The 19,405-nt window shown below is 43.3% G+C and overlaps 1 protein-coding gene across 5 annotated transcripts in view; it reads left to right on the plus strand.

Moving 5' to 3' along the window:
* fam49al (family with sequence similarity 49 member A, like) overlaps positions 1-19,405 on the plus strand; it is a 101,587-nt gene that overhangs the window by 51,776 nt on the left and 30,406 nt on the right. For 2 of the 5 annotated variants that reach the window (XM_090209426.1, XM_090209430.1), the window contains 2 exons: positions 12,886-12,976; positions 14,270-14,383. The gene's annotated coding sequence lies outside the window, so the exon portion shown is untranslated. Of the gene's footprint in view, positions 1-12,885; positions 12,977-14,269; positions 14,384-19,405 lie in introns of those variants that run through there. The other 3 variants (XM_090209428.1, XM_090209429.1, XM_090209427.1) reach the window with 2 other exon arrangements.

A 19,405-nucleotide genomic window follows, 5' to 3' on the forward strand; every position in this document is an offset into this window, starting at 1 on the left:
ATATTCCTCAACAAAGCCTGGTAGTATATTCCTCAACAAAGCCTGGTAGTATATTCCTCAACAAAGCCTGGTAGTATATTCCTCATCAAAGCCTGGTAGTATATTCCTAATCAAAGCCTGGTAGTATATTCCTCATCAAAGCCTGGTAGTATATTCCTCAACAAAGCCTGGTAGTATATTCCTCATCAAAGCCTGGTAGCATATTCCTCAACAAAGCCTGGTAGTATATTCCTCATCAAAGCCTGGTAGTATATTCCTCATCAAAGCCTGGTAGTATATTCCTCATCAAAGCCTGGTAACATATTCCTCAACAAAGCCTGGTAGTATATAACTCAACAAAGCCTGGTAGTATATTCCTCAACAAAGCCTGGTAGTATATTCCTCATCAAAGCCTGGTAACATATTCCTCAACAAAGCCTGGTAGTATATAACTCAACAAAGCATGCATTTTCCATTACATACACAAATCTGTCATCTCTACAAAAACACCAGAATTTAGCAACAAAAACACTCGTATTCTGCCTTAATTCAGCTATAAAAACACTCTTATTCTGCCTTAATTCAGCTATAAAAACACTCTTATTCTGCCTTAATTCAGCTATAAAAACACTCTTATTCTGCCTTAATTCAGCTATAAAAACACTCTTATTCTGCCTTAATTCAGCTATAAAAACACTCTTATTCTGCCTTAATTCAGCTATAAAAACACTCGTATTCTGCCTTAATTCAGCTATAAAAACACTCGTATTCTGCCTTAATTCAGCTATAAAAACACTCTTATTCTGCCTTAATTCAGCTATAAAAACACTCTTTCTGCATTGATGACGTATTGTCTAAGAAAACAGGCATGCAGCAATCAGCTCTATACAGTGATATCACTTTCACTCAATTCCTTTGTGTTCCACGGTCAGTCAGAAATGTAATTTAGGACATTACACGGTAGGGGTCAAGTGTAGCTCAAATATCCAAGACCTTAATATCCAAGACCTCGCTCTCCCTTTTGCTTTGTCAGCCCTGCAGGGGCGAAACACAATGAAGCACCATGCTTATTTGCAATTGTCCTTTCATGAGGCTATTACGTGTGTGTGTGTGTGTGTGTGTGTGTGTGTGTTTGTGTGTTTGTGTGCGTTTGTGTGTGTGTGTCAAATCAAATTGTATTTGTCATACGCGCTGAGTACAACGGGTGTAGACTTTACCGTGAAATGTTTGCTTATGAGCCCAATAACAACGATGCAGTTTTAAAAATATATATTTGATTTTAATAATAATACAAGAGGAATAAAAAACACAGGAAATCAAATCAAATTTATTTGTCACATACACATGGTTAGCAGATGTTAATGCGAGTGTAGCGAAATGCTTGTGCTTCTAGTGCAGTAATAACCAACGAGTAATCTAACCTAACAATTCCACAACTACTACCTTATACACACAAGTGTAAAGGGATGAAGAATATGTACATAAAGATATTAATGAGTGTTGGTACAGAACGGCATAGGCAAGATACAGTAGATGGTATAGAGTACAGTATATACATATGAGATGAGTAATGTAGGGTATGTAGACATTATATTAAGTAGCATTGTTTAAAGTGGCTAGTGATATATTTTACATCAATTTCCATCAATTCCCATTATTAAAGTGGCTGGAGTTGAGTCAGTGTGTTGGCAGCAGCCACTCAATGTTAGTGGTGGCTGTTTAACAGTCTGATGGCCTTGAGATAGAAGATGTTTTTCAGTCTCTCGGTCCCAGCTTTGATGCACCTGTACTGACCTCGCCTTCTGGATGATAGCGGGGTGAACAGGCAGTGGCTCGGGTGGTTGTTGTCCTTGATGATCTTTATGGCCTTCCTGTGACATCGGGTGGTGTAGGTGTCCTGGAGGACAGGTAGTTTGCCCCCGGTGATGCGTTGTGCAGACCTCAATACCCTCTGGAGAGCCTTATGGTTGTGGGCAGAGCAGTTGCCGTACCAGGCGGTGATACAGTCCTACAGGATGCTCTCGATTGTGCATCTGTAGGAATTACCATATCTAGGAAGTACCAGATCGATGTGGAGCTATATACAGGAAGTACCAGATCAATGTGGAGCTATATACAGGAAGTACCAAATCAATGTGGAGCTATATACAGGAAGTACCAGATCAATGTGGAGCCATATACAGGAAGTACCAGATCAATGTGGAGCTATATACAGGAAGTACCAGATCAATGTGGAGCTATATACAGGAAATACCAGATCAATGAGGAGCTATATTCAGGAAGTACCAGATCAATGTGTAGGATATATACAGGAAGTACCAGATCAATGTGAAGCTATATACAGGAAGTACCAGATCAATGTGTAGGATATATACAGGAAGTACCAGATCAATGTGGAGCTGTATACAGGAAGTACCAGATCAATGTGGAGCTATATACAGGAAGTACCAGATCAATGTGAAGCTATATACAGGAAGTACCAGATCAATGTGAAGCTATATACAGGAAGTACCAGATCGATGTGGAGCTATATACAGGAAGTACCAGATCAATGTGGAGCTATATACAGGAAGTACCAGATCAATGTGGAGCTATATACAGGGAGTACCAGTACCAGACCAATGTGCATAGGTACGATGTATTTGACTTAGATATGTACATGAAGGCAGGATAAAGTGACTAGGCATCAGGATAGATAATAATACGGTATTTGAGGTAGATATGTACATGAAGGCAGGGTAAAGTGACTAGACATCAGGATAGATAATAATAAGGTATTTGAGATTGATATGTACATGTATTGTGTCGGTATGAGTATGTGTGTGCATTTGTAGTATACAGGTGTGCCTTGTTACAAGTGAATTTGTGCAATTAATGCTTATTAAGGAAAGGCACACCTGTTAATTGAAATGCATTCCAGGTGACTACCTCATGAAGCTGGTTGAGAGAATGTCAAGAGTGTGCAAAGCTTTCATCAAGGCAAAGGGTGGCTACTTTGAAGAATCTCAAATATAAAATGTATTTTGATTTGTTTAACACTTTTTTGGTTACTACATGATTCCATATGCGTTATTTCATTGTTTTGATGTCTTCACTATTTTGCAGAGAGCCACATCAATTTACCGAAATACTCATTATAAATGTAGATGAAAATACAAGTGTTATACATGGAACTTTAGATACACTTCTCCTTAATGCAACCGCTGTGTCAGATTACAAAAAAGCTTTACGGAAAAAGCACACCATGCAATAATCTGAGTACGACGCTCAGAGACAAAACAACCCAAACAGATATCCGCCATATTGTGCAGTCAACAGAAGTCAGAAATAACATCATAAATATTCACTTACCTTTGATGATCTTCATCAGAATGCACTCCCAGGAATCCCAGTTCCACGGTAAATGTTTGTTTTGTTCGGTAATGTCCATAATTTATGTCCAAATAGCTTATTTTGTTAGCGCGTTTGATAAACAAATCAAAACTCACGAAGCGCGTTCACTAGATGCAGACGAAATGTCAAAACAGTCCGTAGAAACATGTCAAACGATGTATAGAATCTATCTTGAGGATGTTTTTGACATAAATCTTCAATAATGTTCCAACCGGAGAATTCCTTAGTCTGTAGAAAAGCAATGGAACGAGAGCTACCTCTCACGTGAACGAGCGTCACGAGCTCAAAGCATTCTGACAGACCTCTGACTCATTCCCCTCTCATTTGGCCCCACTTAACAGTAGAAGTCTCAAACAAGGTTCTAAAGATGGTTGACATCTAGTGGAGGCCTTAGGAAGTGCAACATGACCAATAGGGAATGAGTTGAAAAACGACCAACGTCAGATTTTCCACTTCCTGGTTGGATTTTTTTCTCAGGTTTTTGCTTGCCATATGAGTTCTGTTATACTCACAGACATCATTCAAACAGTTTTAGAACCTTCAGAGTGTTTTCTATCCAAATATACTAATAATATGCATATATTAGCAACTGGGACTGAGGAGCAGGCAGTTTACTCTGGGCACATCTGGGCATCTTGTTCATCCAAACTACTCAATACTGCCCCCAGCCATGAGATGTTTTAACTCCTGCCATCTCCCGTTCACTCTACAGTGATGCTTAAATAACTCCTTCCATCTCCCGTTCACTCTACAGTGATGCTTAAATAACTCCTGCCATCTCCCGTTCACTCTACAGTGATGCTTAAATAACTCCTGCCATCTCCCGTTCACTCTACAGTGATGCTTAAATAACTCCTGCCATCTCCCGTTCACTCTACAGTGATGCTTAAATAACTCCTGCCATCTCCCGTTCACTCTACAGTGATGCTTAAATAACTCCTGCCATCTCCCGTTCACTCTACAGTGATGCTTAAATAACTCCTGCCATCTCCCGTTCACTCTACAGTGATGCTTAAATAACTCCTGCCATCTCCCGTTCACTCTACAGTGATGCTTTAACTCACTGTGACTGATGTCACTTCCCATCTACTCTAAAAGACTAGCCATTTGTGAATCCACATCTATTCTCCTCTACTCTACTTATTTTCTCTCTATATATATATATGTATTTTGTATGTGTGAGAGAGAGAGATAGGTCATGATCAGATGAGCTCCTGAATAAAAAAATCAAAAAATAGATTTAGATAAACTTAGATTTCTTGTCAGGAACATATACAGGATTCTACCCTCCACTATGTCACCATGACATATACAGGATACTACCCTCCATAACTCTATGTCACCAGGACATATACAGGATACTACCCTCCACAACACTATGTCACCAGGACATATACAGGATACTACCCTCCACAACACTATGTCAGCAGGACATATACAGGATACTACCCTCTACAGCACTATGTCACCAGGACATATACAGGATACTACCCTCCACAACACTATGTCACCAGGACATATACAGGATACTACCCTCTACAGCACTATGTCACCAGGACATATACAGGATACTACCCTCCACAACACTATGTCACCAGGACATATACAGGATACTACCCTCTACAGCACTATGTCACCAGGACATATACAGGATACTACCCTCCACAACACTATGTCACCAGGACATATACAGGATTCTACCCTCCACTATGTCACCATGACATATACAGGATACTACCCTCCACAACTCTATGTCACCAGGACATATACAGGATACTACCCTCCACAACACTATGTCACCAGGACATATACAGGATACTACCCTCCACAACACTATGTCACCAGGACATATACAGGATACTACCCTCCACAACATAACCTTCACCATGTCACCAGGACATATACAGGATACTACCCTCCACAACACTATGTCACCAGGACATATTCAGGATACTACCCTCCACAACACTATGTCACCAGGACATATACAGGATACTACCCTCCACAACACTATGTCACCAGGACATATACAGGATACTACCCTCTACAACACTATGTCACCAGGACATATACAGGATACTACCCTCTACAACACCATGTCACCATGGTGCGAACAGTATCTCGGACCTGCCTGGTGTGTTCCTTGTTCTTCATGATGCTCTCTGCGCTTTTAACGGACCTCTGAGACTATCACAGTGCAGGTGCATTTATACGGAGACTTGATTACACACAGGTGGATTGTATTTATCATCATTAGTCATTTAGGTCAACATTGGATCATTCAGAGATCCTCACTGAACTTCTGGAGAGAGTTTGCTGCACTGAAAGTAAAGGCGCTGAATAATTTTGCACGCCCAATTTTTCAGTTTTTGAATTGTTAAAAAAGTTTGAAATATCCAATAAATGTCGTTCCACTTCATGATTGTGTCCCACTTGTTGTTGATTCTTCACAAAAAAATATAGTTTTATATCTTTATGTTTGAAGCCTGAAATGTGGCAAAAGGTCGCAAAGTTCAAGGGGGCCGAATACTTTCGCAAGGCACTGTATACAGGATACTACCCTCCACAACACTATGTCACCAGGACATATTCAGGATACTACCCTCCACAACACTATGTCAACCGGACATATACAGGATACTACCCTGTACAACACTATGTCACCAGGACATATACAGGATACTACCGTCCACAACACTATGTCACCAGGACATATACAGGATACTACCCTCCACAACATAACCTTCACTATGTCACCAGGACATATACAGGATACTACCCTCCACAACACTATGTCACCAGGACATATACAGGATACTACCCTCTACAACACTATGTCACCAGGACATATACAGGATACTACCCTCCACAACACTATGTCACCAGGACATATTCAGGATCCTACCCTCCACAACATAACCTTCAGCATGTCACCAGGACATATACAGGATACTACCCTCTACAACACTATGTCACCATGACATATACAGGATACTACCCTCCACAACACTATGTCACCAGGACATATACAGGATACTACCCTCTACAACACTATGTCACCAGGACATATACAGGATACTACCCTCCACAACACTATGTCACCAGGACATATACAGGATACTACCCTCCACAACATAACCTTCACTCCAATTCAAAACTCATAACCTACAACCTGATTTTGGAAGGAATTACAGAATGACCTGGAAGGCTTACAACGACCAAAGATTATTATTCCAACGCTTTACAGCAAAGGCTCTTGAAAACAACACAAACCTGAAAACACCTCTCTGAGTCAGCTAATATAAATCTCTATGAGTCTGGAACAGTATTGGTACAGGGCAACCTCAAACAGTTTCAGATGGACTTTCACCTAATCAAAGAATTAGCCCAGCAGGAGAAGCTCTCCCTTGAGAAAGATACCCCCACCCCGAGCGGGTCAGACCAGACCTCTACATTATATAACCCCACAGACGAGCCGTCCCCAGCGGAAAGTCAACCCAGACAACAGTCCAGCACAACAACACCCCGTTAACCAGACCCGGGGTGCTGGAGGTGGAGAGAGACATATCTGCACTCTAGACAGTGGTGAGACAACTTCAACAGGATAAAAAGCAGGAGCAGGAGAAGAACAGAGCACTAGAGGAGAGAGCAAGGGGAATGGAGGAGAGGGTGAGGGGGATGGAGGAGAGGGTGAGGGGAATGGAGGAGAGGGTGAAGGGGATGGAGGAGAGGGTGAGGGGGATGGAGGAGAGGGTGAGGGGGATGGAGGAGAGGGTGAGGGGAATGGAGGAGAGGGTGAAGGGGATGGAGGAGAGGGTGAGGGGGATGGAGGAGAGGGTGAGGGGAATGGAGGAGAGGGTGAGGGGGATGGAGGAGAGGGTGAGGGGGATGGAGGAGAGGGTGAGGGGAATGGAGGAGAGGGTGAAGGGGATGGAGGAGAGGGTGAGGGGGATGGCGTGTGACAGAACAACCCACTGGAGAGGTGGCCACCCCCACAGAGAAGCCAGCAGAACAGCCCACCTCAGCTCCCGACAAAAGTCTCGATACCACAACAGAATGGTCCACCCCAGACCCTGACCATAGCGTCGACATCACAGCAGAACAGACAAATGAAGAATCCCAAGCCCAGGGGATCTCACCCCCTCTGAGCACCCCCCATCAGCCACCCTGACAGCCCTCCTTGACAGCTCCCCCCCCACACACACCCACTGAGGACATACACAAGACACAGATTGTACTCCTTATGGACTCAAATGGGAAATATATACAAGAAAAACGCATTTTTCCCCAAACACAGTGTGTCCAAGCACCCAGCACGCCCTAGACCTTCTGTCAGAAGACCAACTGGGTCACCCAGCCACATAATAATACACACAGGCACAAACGACCTGAGAGCACAGCAGGAAAAGGTGGCCACAGCACTGAAGGGAGTGATTGAAAAAGCTTGATCTACTTTCCCCAACGCACAAGTGTTTAAACGCAGATCGAACACTTCACACAGGAGCAACAGATCAATAGACACCCCGCCCAGACTAGCGAAACACCCTCCCAGACCTGCGGGACCCCCCCCCTTGTACCTACACATAGAGGACCCACGCCGAGAAGACCTACATCCAGACCACAGCAGCACCAGCCACATCCACACCCCAACCAATCAACCCACCCCCAAGTCAACCATGCCCACACCCGATTGAGGCCCCCTCAGATCAGACCTATGCCCGTCGTGCCCACCCCGTGCACCCCATCCACTGCAAAGAGGGCCTCAACATGGAAGTCACAAATACGCCCTGGTCGTGAGTGTGCAAACAGGCCCAACCCCCACTCTTACACTAGAGCAGCATGACAATATCAAAGTAGGCACATTTGCAACTGTTTTTAAGACAAAACCTTCGGTAGAGTTGAAAAGGCATTGAACATTTTTTTCGGGTATATAACAATTTAAGCGAAAAGTACATGCATCCTCACACACTGATCTTTATCAGCAACAAGTCGGTTTGGTGGAAATGTGCATGTTTTCTTTAATGCGAATTTTAAAAGATTAGCATGAAAATCTGTCGCCAGTAGGAACCTACCTAGAGAGATTGTTAGATTATTGTTCTCCGCTCATCCCTCTCTCGCATCTATTTCTCTCCCTCAGGCAGGGCACTACAATGCGATCATTATGGTCATACAGTTAGGATAGTGGTTAGAGGCAGGTAGCCTAGTGGTTAGAGCGGGGCGGCAGGTAGCCTAGTGGTTAGAGCGGGGGGGCAGGTAGCCTAGTGGTTAGAGCGGGCGTCAGGTAGCCTAGTGGTTAGAGCGGGCGCCAGGTAGCCTAGTGATTAGAGCGGGGGGGAAGGTAGCCTAGTGGTTAGAGCGGGCGTCAGGTAGCCTAGTGGTTAGAGCGGGGGGGCAGGTAGCCTAGTGGTTAGAGAGGGCGGCAGGTAGCTTAGTGGTTAGAGCGGGCGTCAGGTAGCCTACTGGTTAGAGCGGGCGTCAGGTAGCCTAGTGGTTAGAGCGGGCGGCAGGTAGCCTAGTGGTTAGAGCAGGCGGCAGGTAGCCTAGTGGTTAGAGCGGGCGGCAGGTAGCCTAGTGGTTAGAGCGGGCGGCAAGTAGCCTAGTGGTTAGAGCGGGCGGCAGGTAGCCTAGTGGTTAGAGCGGGCGGCAGGTTGCCTAGTGGTTAGAGCGGGCGGCAGGTAGCCTAGTGGTTAAAGCGGGCGGCAGGTAGCCTAGTGGTTAGAGCGGGCGGCAGGTAGCCTAGTGGTTAGAGCGGGCGGCAGGTAGCCTAGTGGTTAGAGCGGGCGGCAGGTAGCCTAGTGGTTAGAGCGGGCGGCAGGTAGCCTAGTGGTTAGAGCGGGCGGCAGGTAGCCTAGTGGTTAGAGCGGGCGGCAGGTAGCCTAGTGGTTAGAGCGGGCGGCAGGTAGCCTAGTGGTTAGAGCGGGCGGCAGGTAGCCTAGTGGTTAGAGCGGGCGGCAGGTAGCCTAGTGGTTAGAGCGGGCGGCAAGTAGCCTAGTGGTTAGAGCGGGCGGCAGGTAGCCTAGTGGTTAGAGCGGGCGGCAGGTAGCCTAGTGGTTAGAGCGGGCGGCAGGTAGCCTAGTGGTTAGAGCGGGCGGCAGGTAGCCTAGTGGTTAGAGCGGGCGGCAGGTAGCCTAGTGGTTAGAGCGGGCGGCAGGAAGCCTAGTGGTTAGAGCGGGCGGCAGGTAGCCTAGAGCGTTAGAGAGTTGGACTAGTAACCGGAAGATTGCTAGATCGAAAAGTTACAAATCTGTCATTCTGCCCCTGAACAGGCAGTTAACCCACTGTTCCTAAGCCGTCATTGAAAATAATAATGTGTTCTTTAACTGACTAGTTAAATAAAGGTTAAAGAAAAATGTATATACATATATATATGCTCCTAAATATTTTGATGTGTGACCTGGATATTTAATTTGGGAGCACCCGTGCTCCCAGAAAATATTTTACCCAGATAATTGTTGTGATGATACAACTTTACTATACCGTAGCCTTAGAGAATACTTTGAGCTCAGATGTGTTGTGTCCTTCCTCTCCTTTTGTCTTTGTCTCCATCTGTCCCATACTCAATTTAACTGGCTTTATCAGCACGGGAAACATGTGTTTACATTGTCGAAGCAAGTGAAAAAATATTTTAAACACTTTGTGAAATAAGCATTTTAGAAAAATGTAAGAGTAAACATTACACTCACAGAAGTTCCAAAAGAATAAAGACATTTCAAATGTCATATTATGTCTTTATACAGTGTTGTAATAATATGCAAATAGTTAAAGTACAAAAGGGAAAATAAAGATAAATATAGGTTGTACAATGGTGTGTGTTCTTCACTGGTTGCCCCTTTTCTTGTGGCAACAGGTCACACATCTTGCTGCTGTGATGGAACACTGTGGTATTTCCTTGATTTTGGGTCAGTCACTCTTTCTCTCTCTCCCTTCATGTCTCTATTTCTTTCCCACACTCTCTCTTTCTCTCTCTCCTCTCTCTCTCTGTCTCTATTCTTCTCTTTCATCCCTTTATTAAAGCAGCGTGAGAGATCTCAAGATATGATGCCCGGCATCCCTGTGCTATTGTCATTCAAATCCTGTTCATGAACTTCTAATGGTTGTAGATCAGAATGATTGAAGGCTAGACTAGCTATCTCTGACAGCACTGAGACACAAGCAGCATCAACAATCTCTACCAGCACATCTCAGCATTCACAGTTGTGAATGACTATGTTTGAGGCTTGTGTGTGTTTAAGGTGTGTGTGTGTGTGTGTGTGTGTGTGTGTGTGTGTGTGTGTGTGTGTGTGTGTGTGTGTGTGTGTGTGTGTGTGTGTGTGTGTGTGTGTGAGTGAGTGAGTGAGTGAGTGAGTGAGTGAGTGAGTGAGTGAGTGAGATGGGGAGAGATGGGGAGAGAAAGAGAGAGAGAGAGAGATGGGGAGAGAAAGAGAGAGAAAGAGAGAGAGAGAGAGAGAGAAGACCTTTCGCCTTTAAACACACACCTTTCATCTTTCTCTCTCTCCTTCTCCGTCTCCTTCTCCGTCTCCTTCTCCGTCTCCGTCTCCTTCTCCGTCTCCTTCTCCGTCTCCTTCTCCTTCTCCGTCTCCTTCTCCGTCTCCTTCTCCGTCTCCGTCTCCGTCTCCTTCTCCGTCTCCTTCTCCGTCTCCGTCTCCTTCTCCTTCTCCGTCTCCTTCTCCGTCTCCTTCTCCTTCTCCGTCTCCTTCTCCGTCTCCTTCTCCGTCTCCTTCTCCTTCTCCTTCTCCGTCTCCTTCTCCGTCTCCTTCTCCTTCTCCGTCTCCGTCTCCGTCTCCTTCTCCGTCTCCTTCTCCGTCTCCTTCTCCTTCTCCGTCTCCTTCTCCGTCTCCTTCTCCGTCTCCTTCTCCGTCTCCTTCTCCGTCTCCTTCTCCTTCTCCGTCTCCTTCTCCGTCTCCTTCTCCGTCTCCTTCTCCTTCTCCGTCTCCTTCTCCTTCTCCGTCTCCTTCTCCGTCTCCTTCTCCTTCTCCGTCTCCTTCTCCGTCTCCTTCTCCGTCTCCTTCTCCGTCTCCTTCTCCTTCTCCGTCTCCTTCTCCGTCTCCTTCTCCGTCTCCTTCTCCTTCTCCGTCTCCTTCTCCGTCTCCTTCTCCGTCTCCTTCTCCTTCTCCTTCTCCGTCTCCTTCTCCGTCTCCGTCTCCGTCTCCTTCTCCGTCTCCTTCTCCTTCTCCGTCTCCTTCTCCGTCTCCTTCTCCTTCTCCGTCTCCTTCTCCGTCTCCTTCTCCGTCTCCTTCTCCTTCTCCTTCTCCTTCTCCGTCTCCTTCTCCTTCTCCGTCTCCGTCTCCGTCTCCTTCTCCGTCTCCTTCTCCGTCTCCTTCTCCGTCTCCTTCTCCGTCTCCTTCTCCGTCTCCGTCTCCGTCTCCTTCCCTCCTTCTTCCCTTTGTTCCTCTTTATCAACCTCTTTCTTCTCTGTCTGTCCAGCTGGGAGACAAATATGGTTAGCGTTTTGTTGTCGTTAGGCTAATCAATAGCTCAGAAAGTTCTCTGCCTCGCCGTTGCCATGCTTGTTTCCTTGGCAACAGTTTAGCAAAGCCATTCTCCATCTCTTTCTTTCTCTAGCTCTCTTCCTGGTATGATGCAACGCCACCATGGATAGCGTCAATAGTTACAGTAGACACTAGATTAGAGGGTTTAGTGTGTAGTGTGAGGTCATGAGCTATAACAACTGAGCTGAGACAGATATAAACAGGCTTATGTTACTGTAGTGTGAAAATAAAGGATTTGGCTGATGTCCAAACTGAGAAGATGTGTCCTCGCCTCTGTGCTTGTTCACTCCTTCCCTTGAAAGGGAACATCCCTGTCATGTAACCTAGGGGAAGTGAAGAGTGTAAAATGGATGTAATGTTTGATTATCACTACTACTTCCTGTATTATTGTCAATACTACTTCTTGTACTATTATCACTACTACTTCCTGTATTAGTGCAGCAGGGTAGCCTAGTGGTTAGAGCGTTGGACTAGTAACCGAAAGGTTGCAAGTTGCAAGTTGCAAGTTCAAATCTGTTGTTCTGCCCCTGAACAGGCAGTTAACCCACTGTTCCTAGGCCGTCATTAAAAATAAGAATTTGTTCTTAACTGACTTCCCTAGTAAAATGAAATAATAAAAATTATTATCACCACTCTCACAGACATCCCAAACAAAGTTCAAACTTCAATAGGTTCACTTTCACACTTGCCAGATTAACCTGCATAATAATTATAATTATAATAACAACCTCACATTATCATCTTAACCTTATGTTATGCAGACACAAACTACTGTACCTTATGCTAACCAACCTCTCTCTCTCTCTCTCTCTCTCTCTCTCTCTGTCTCTGTCTCTGTCTCTGTCTCTGCCTCTGTCTCTGTCTCTCTCTGTCTCTCTCTCTCTCTCTCTCTCTCTCTCTCTCTCTCTCTCTCTCTCTCTCTCTCTCTCTCTCTCTCTCTCTCTCTCTCTCTCTCTCTCTCTCTCTCTCTCTCTCTCTCTCTCTCTCTCTCTCTCTCTCTCTCTCTCTCTCTCTCTCTCTCTAGGTGGTGGAACTTGATGCTGTCGTGTGGGTGTTGAGCTGAGAGGCCCTGGTTGATGCAGTGAAGAGCTCTATAAGGACAAACACAAGAAACGGTAAGAACGAGGGAGAAAAGAAAGGAGGGGGGAGGAGAGAGACAACCACAGCTGAGACAACAGAGACCTTCCATATGGGTAGAAAGAGAGAGAGGGGATGAATGAGATAGAGGTGAGGAAGAGAGATGGGAGGTGGAGGAGAGAGAGAGGGGATGAATGAGATAGAGGTGAGGAAGAGAGATGGGAGGTGGAGGAGAGAGAGAGGGGATGAATGAGATAGAGGTGAGGAAGAGAGATGGGAGGTGGAGGAGAGAGAGAGAGAGAGAGAGAGGGGGGGGGATGAATGAGATATAGGTGAGGAACAGAGATGGGGAGGAGAGAGAGAGGGGGGGGGGTGTGAGGAGAGGAGAGGGGAGAGAGAAGTGGGGGGAGAGAGAGGTGGGGGAGAGTGCAGTGGAAGCTTCCTGCACTGTACAGTAACTTGACAGACCACCGCTTCCCACAATGCTTAGTTACAGAGATACAGCTCATTTTTCTACTCTCTAAAACGAAGCAGTTGGATCATAAATCCCGTGAGTTTGTGTTACGTCATCACCGTCATTTTAGGTTTGTCGTGCTCAAGCGCAGGAGATGTATCTGGCCTCGGCCCAGAACAGCAGCGTGTGTGGGTCCCAAATAGTACACTATTCCCTGTATAGTGCACTGCTTTTGAACATAGTTCTATGGGCCCTGGTCAAAGACAATTCTGTTGCAGTTTGAAAAGAGAAGTGAGGAGAAATGAGTTAGAGCCGCTGGGGGTATTTTAGAGGAACTCACTGGATTGTCATCTGACAACACAGAGAGAGAGAGAGAGAGAGAGAGAGAGAGAGAGAGAGAGAGAGAGAGAGAGAGAGAGAGAGAGACAGAGACAGAGACAGAGAGAGAGAGAGAGAGAGAGAGAGAGAGAGAGAGAGAGAGACAGACAGAGACAGAGACAGAGACAGAGACAGAGACAGAGACAGAGAGAGAGAGAGAGAGAGAGAGAGAGAGAGAGACAGAGAGAGACAGAGAGAGAGGGGTATATTCTGGTAAGAGACAGGGCGAGGAAGATGGTGAGAGATGCTGTGTGGGGAGAGGAAGAGAGGGTATCATTGTGCCTCCTCCCTCTTCAGTTAAAACACCAGAGAGAATATGGAGAGAAAAAGAGAAGTGTGCGAAAGAGAGAGAGAGAGAGATGTGTAGAGCTACAGTAGTGTTCTCTGTAGCAGAGTCTCTAAGGGAGAGACAGAGACAGAGACAGAGGCAGCCACTGGGACCTCAGTGAGATAGCATGCGGTACTGGGACAGACTGACTGTGATTAATCAATTTACTAGGATACGGAATAACAGATCACGGCAGAGAAGAGGAGGGAAGGGAGGAAGAGGGAGAGGAAAGAGGGAGGTGACATACAGACAGAGTGCAGATAGAAACATTTGACTGGTGTGAAGGTAAGAGAACGTAATACAGCCGCATGCCCCCTACAGGCCAGTCTTAGGTTGGCTAATGATTACAAAACCAGTCAATAATGAATTCCCTTTAAACTTTATGTGTGTGTGTGTGTGTGTGTGTGTGTGTGTGTGTGTGTGTGTGTGTGTGTGTGTGTGTGTTAGCATGCATATCTATGCATCCACCATTCTACAAAACATTAAGAACACCAACTACTTCCTAATATTGAGTTGCACCTCCCCGTTTGCCCTCTGAACAGCCTCAATTCATCGGGACATGGACTCCACAAGGTGTCGAAAGCGTTCCACAAGGATGCTGCCACTTGTTGACTCCAAATGTCCCACAGTTGTGTCCAGTTGGCTGAATGTCCTTTGGGTGATGGACCATTCTGGATACACAAAAAAAAAAAAAAAAATGTTGAGCATGAAAAACCCAGCAGCGTTGCAGTTCTTGACATTAAAGGCACTTAAATCTTTTGTCTTGCCCATTCACCCTCTGAATTGGACACGTCTCCTCTTCTTCATCTACACTGATTGAAGTGGGTTTAACAGGTGACATCAATAAGAGATCAATCATATCTTTCACCTGGATTCACCTGATCAGTCCAAGTCATGGAAAGAGCAGGTGTTCATAATGTTTTGTATACTCAGTGTAAAGAGCAGGTGTTCATAATGTTTTGTTCGTTCAGTGTAAAGAGCAGGTGTTCATAATGTTTTGTATACTCAGTGTAAAGAGCAGGTGTTCATAATGTTTTGTATACTCAGTGTAAAGAGCAGGTGTTCATAATGTTTTGTTCGTTCAGTGTAAAGAGCAGGTGTTCATAATGTTTTGTATACTCAGTGTAAAGAGCAGGTGTTCATAATGTTTTGTATACTCAGTGTAAAGAGCAGGTGTTCATAATGTTTTGTATACTCAGTGTAAAGAGCAAGTGTTCATAATGTTTTGTATACTCAGTGTAAAGAGCAGGTGTTCATAATGTTCAGTATACTCAGTATAAAGAGCACGTGTTCATAATGTTTTGTTCGTTCAGTGTAAAGAGAAGGTGTTCATAATGTTTTGTATACTCAGTGTAAAGAGCAGGTGTTCATAATGTTTTGTATACTCAGTGTAAAGAGCAGGTGTTCATAATGTTTTGTATACTCAGTGTAAAGAGCAGGTGTTCATAATGTTTTGTATACTCAGTGTAAAGAGCAGGTGTTCATAATGTTCTGTATACTCAGTGTAAAGAGCAGGTGTTCATAATGTTTTGTATACTCAGTGTAAAGAGCAGGTGTTCTTAATGTTGTGTATACTCAGTGTAAAGAGCAGGTGTTCATAATGTTTTGTATACTCAGTGTAAAGAGCAGGTGTTCATAATGTTTTGTATACTCAGTGTAAAGAGCAGGTGTTCATAATGTTTTGTATACTCAGTGTAAAGAGCAGGTGTTCCTAATGTTTTGTATACTCAGTGTAAAGAGCAGGTGTTCATAATATTTTGTATACTCAGTGTAAAGAGCAGGTGTTCATAATGTTCAGTATACTCAGTGTAAAGAGCAGGTGTTCATAATGTTCTGTATACTCAGTGTAAAGAGCAGGTGTTCATGTTTTGTATACTCAGTGTAAAGAGCAGGTGTTCATAATGTTCAGTATACTCAGTATAAAGAGCAGGTGTTCATAATGTTTTGTATACTCAGTGTAAAGAGCAGGTGTTCATAATGTTTTGTTCGTTCAGTGTAAAGAGCAGGTGTTCTTAATGTTCTGTATACTCATTGTAAAGAGCAGGTGTTCATAATGTTTTGTATACTCAGTGTAAAGAGCAGGTGTTCATAATGTTTTGTATACTCAGTGTAAAGAGCAGGTGTTCATAATGTTCTGTATATTCAGTGTAAAGAGCAGGTGTTCATAATGTTTTGTATATTCAGTGTAAAGAGCAGGTGTTCATAATGTTTTGTATACTCAGTGTAAAGAGCAGGTGTTCATAATGTTCAGTATACTCAGTGTAAAGAGCAGGTGTTCATAATGTTCAGTATACTCAGTGTAAAGAGCAGATGTTCATAATGTTTTGTATACTCAGTGTAAAGAGCAGGTGTTCATAATGTTTTGTATACTCAGTGTAAAGAGCAGGTGTTCATAATGTTTTGTATACTCAGTGTAAAGAGCAGGTGTTCATAATGTTTTGTATATTCAGTGTAAAGAGCAGGTGTTCATAATGTTCAGTATACTCAGTGTAAAGAGCAGGTGTTCATAATGTTTTGTATACTCAGTGTAAAGAGCAGGTGTTCATAATGTTTTGTATACTCAGTGTAAAGAGCAGGTGTTCATAATGTTTTGTATACTCAGTGTAAAGAGCAGGTGTTCATAATGTTCTGTATACTCAGTGTAAAGAGCAGGTGTTCATAATGTTTTGTATACTCAGTGTAAAGAGCAGGTGTTCATAATGTTCTGTATACTCAGTGTAAAGAGCAGGTGTTCATAATGTTCAGTATACTCAGTGTAAAGAGCAGGTGTTCATAATGTTTTGTATACTCAGTGTAAAGAGCAGGTGTTCATAATGTTTTGTATACTCAGTGTAAAGAGCAGGTGTTCATAATGTTTTGTATACTCAGTGTAAAGAGCAGGTGTTCATAATGTTCTGTATACTCAGTGTAAAGAGCAGGTGTTCATAATGTTTTGTATACTCAGTGTAAAGAGCAGGTGTTCATATTGTTTTGTATACTCAGTGTAAAGAGCAGGTGTTCATAATGTTTAGTATACTCAGTGTAAAGAGCAGGTGTTCATAATGTTCAGTATACTCAGTGGAAAGAGCAGGTGTTCATAATGTTTTGTATACTCAGTGTAAAGAGCAGGTGTTCATAATGTTCAGTATACTCAGTGTAAAGAGCAGGTGTTCATAATGTTTTGTATACTCAGTGTAAAGAGCAGGTGTTCATAATGTTTTGTATACTCAGTGTAAAGAGCAGGTGTTCATAATGTTCAGTATACTCAGTGTAAAGAGCAGGTGTTCATAATGTTTTGTATACTCAGTGTAAAGAGCAGGTGTTCATAATGTTCAGTATACTCAGTGTAAAGAGCAGGTGTTCATAATGTTTTGTATACTCAGTGTAAAGAGCAGGTGTTCATAATGTTTTGTATACTCAGTGTAAAGAGCAGGTGTTCATAATGTTTTGTATACTCAGTGTAAAGAGCAGGTGTTCATAATGTTTTGTATACTCAGTGTAAAGAGCAGGCGTTCATAATGTTTTGTATATTCAGTGTAAAGAGCAGGTGTTCATAATGTTTTGTTCGTTCAGTGTAAAGAGCAGGCGTTCATAATGTTTTGTATATTCAGTGTAAAGAGCAGGTGTTCATAATGTTTTGTATACTCAGTGTAAAGAGCAGGTGTTCATAATGTTTTGTATACTCAGTGTAAAGAGCAGGTGTTCATAATGTTTTGTATACTCAGTGTAAAGAGCAGATGTTCATAATGTTTTGTAAACTCAGTGTAAAGAGCAGGCGTTCATAATGTTTTGTATATTCAGTGTAAAGAGCAGGTGTTCATAATGTTTTGTTCGTTCAGTGTAAAGAGCAGGCGTTCATAATGTTTTGTATATTCAGTGTAAAGAGCAGGTGTTCATAATGTTTTGTATACTCAGTGTAAAGAGCAGGCGTTCATAATGTTTTGTATACTCAGTGTAAAGAGCAGGTGTTCATAATGTTTTGTATACTCAGTGTAAAGAGCAGGCGTTCATAATGTTTTGTATACTCAGTGTAAAGAGCAGGCGTTCATAATGTTTTGTATACTCAGTGTAAAGAGCAGGTGTTCATAATGTTTTGTATACTCAGTGTAAAGAGCAGGCGTTCATAATGTTTTGTATACTCAGTGTAAAGAGCAGGTGTTCATAATGTTTTGTATACTCAGTGTAAAGAGCAGGTGTTCATAATGTTTTGTATACTCAGTGTAAAGAGCAGGCGTTCATAATGTTTTGTATACTCAGTGTAAAGAGCAGGTGTTCATAATGTTTTGTATACTCAGTGTAAAGAGCAGGCGTTCATAATGTTTTGTATACTCAGTGTAAAGAGCAGGTGTTCATAATGTTTTGTATACTCAGTGTAAAGAGCAGGTGTTCATAATGTTTTGTATACTCAGTGTAAAGAGCAGGTGTTCATAATGTTTTGTATACTCAGTGTAAAGAGCAGGCGTTCATAATGTTTTGTATACTCAGTGTAAAGAGCAGGTGTTCATAATGATTTGTATTCTCAGTGTAAAGAGCAGGTGTTCATAATGTTTTGTATACTCAGTGTAAAGAGCAGGCGTTCATAATGTTTTGTATACTCAGTGTAAAGAGCACAGGTGTTCATAATGTTTTGTATACTCAGTGTAAAGAGCAGGTGTTCATAATGTTTTGTATACTCAGTGTAAAGAGCAGGCGTTCATAATGTTTTGTATACTCAGTGTAAAGAGCAGGTGTTCATAATGTTTTGTATACCATAGGTGTTATGTACATTAACAGTTTTTGTGGTATGATTTAATGTCCAACATTCTACTGATGTCAGCTCAGTAAAAACCTTGGTTTGTCTAATTCAGACTCTCAGTTAAAACCTTGGTTTGTCTAACTCAGACTCTCAGTTAAAACCTTGGTTTGTCTAACTCAGACTCTCAGTTTAAACCTTGGTTTGTCTAACTCAGACTCTCAGTTTAAACCTTGGTTTGTCTAACTCAGACTCTCAGTTTAAACCTTGGTTTTGAAGGGAATGTGGTGCCATTTGGGACGCTGGCATTGTCTTTCGGATCACCTTGGCAACGCAGGAAATATGAATTCATGCACAGCATGCTATCAACAGTAGATATACTGTTAGACCTGCTATCAACAGTAGATATACTGTTAGACCTGCTATCAACAGACATTAGATATACTGTTAGACCTGCTATCAACAGTAGATATACTGTCAGACCTGCTATCAACAGACAGTAGATAAACTGTTAGACCTGCTATCAACAGTAGATATACTGTTAGACCTGCTATCAACAGTAGATATACTGTTAGACCTGCTATCAACAGACAGTA

The sequence above is a fragment of the Oncorhynchus mykiss genome, chromosome 18 (assembly GCF_057628025.1).
Source record: "Oncorhynchus mykiss isolate SJ-2025 chromosome 18, ASM5762802v1, whole genome shotgun sequence".
In the NCBI taxonomy this organism is placed as follows: Eukaryota; Metazoa; Chordata; class Actinopteri; order Salmoniformes; family Salmonidae; genus Oncorhynchus; species Oncorhynchus mykiss.